Here is a 1584-nt window from a genome sequence, read left to right on the forward strand (position 1 = left end):
TAAAAGGCTTTACTTGTGATTTTGTTTTGTAAGTTTTCAGGAAAAAAAAATAAAAAATCCAAACAGAGGAGAGATAATCAGAAATTTTAAACCACTTTGTTAACTGATGGTTTATTTCATTATTTAATTCTGTTACCTATGTGACTATAATGCATCAAAGGGATATGTTCTGAAGGACCCCTTTTGCACTTTGGAGCTGTCTTCTAGTTTTAAAGGATCCAATGCTAAAAATCCTGTAGTTGGAATGTGTTAAAGTTTACATTTTATGCATTGCAATTTTTACACATGATACAGCTTTAAGTTAAATATTCATGTATGCACAAGAGGTATTCCTCTAACAAAGCTCTACCTTCCAGTGTCTTCATTGCTTTTAAATTTTCTGGAAAAATATATTCTAGTAATGGTTTTATTTAGTTATATTATGTTTCTTACTAGTTTGTTTTTTAAATACATGTATAGATGTCTTTCTTTTATGTATGTAAACAGTGTGATGACTTGTTTTAAAGAACTAGGCCAGTTGTTGCATGCAGTATTGAATTTATGCTTGGAGTGTTTTATATCAAGAACTACTGAAGACAATGGTTTGAAATTGCTGTCTTTTGAATCATGGATTGTGAGTTTTACTATCAAGTTGGCATATTAAGTGCATGTTTTTTTGATGAAAAGTGTTACAATAAACAATAAATTCAATAACTATATAATATATAAATATTTTATCTTTTAAATAGGTTTGTGTATCATATCAAGATCATAGTTCATGCCAGTGGTATCATTTGATGTAATAATTTGTATGACAAACCAGTTGTATTGTAGTCAAAGGTACCTGCAAATTATAAATCTTCTAATGTACACTTGCTGGAATTTACTCTGGTTGATTTAAAACTCACTCATGAAAAGTCCATATATTTGATATTTCACTTAATAATTCTGCAAAAATAACATAAAAATTAAATTAAATTTATTTTGTATGCTGATCCTATGGTTAGAAGACAGAATTAGGAGAAAGAATTTTAATAATAATGTTCTTCTGCATAAAACATTTTAATGATATATTTTATGGTCTAGTGATTTTAATCATTTAAGACAATACTGAATTCAATATATTCAAACATATAGTTACAGTCTTTTATTGTTTTAGTCACTGTACAATGAATACTAGATTTATATATGTATTTTTATATGTAACTGACTGTATTCATTTTATTGGACTATAAACGTGTCACTGTAAAACATAGCAGCAATTTCAATTTAAGTCTTTGAATTTTAATTACATTGTAAATATACTTACAATGTAATGTACTTGCATTTAATTCCATAATTAAAAATATCCAACCTTAAATTCATTCATATATTTTCAGCTTAGTATATTATCAAATGTATATTGAAAAATCTTTCCCTCTAGTTTATTAGTGATATTATAAAGAATATTCTGAGTTAAATGTTTACCTTCATCCCAACTTCATGCTCCTCTGAGAGGAACAGAGAGACAGAGATAGATAGAGGTATCTGAGAATGAGGGTGAAATGTTCTACTGAAAGTTTCTTAACCCAAGTCTAGGATAGCAGTAAATGAGTTTTCAAGGAG

Source organism: Saccopteryx bilineata, chromosome X (assembly GCF_036850765.1).
Source record: "Saccopteryx bilineata isolate mSacBil1 chromosome X, mSacBil1_pri_phased_curated, whole genome shotgun sequence".
Taxonomy (NCBI): Eukaryota; Metazoa; Chordata; class Mammalia; order Chiroptera; family Emballonuridae; genus Saccopteryx; species Saccopteryx bilineata.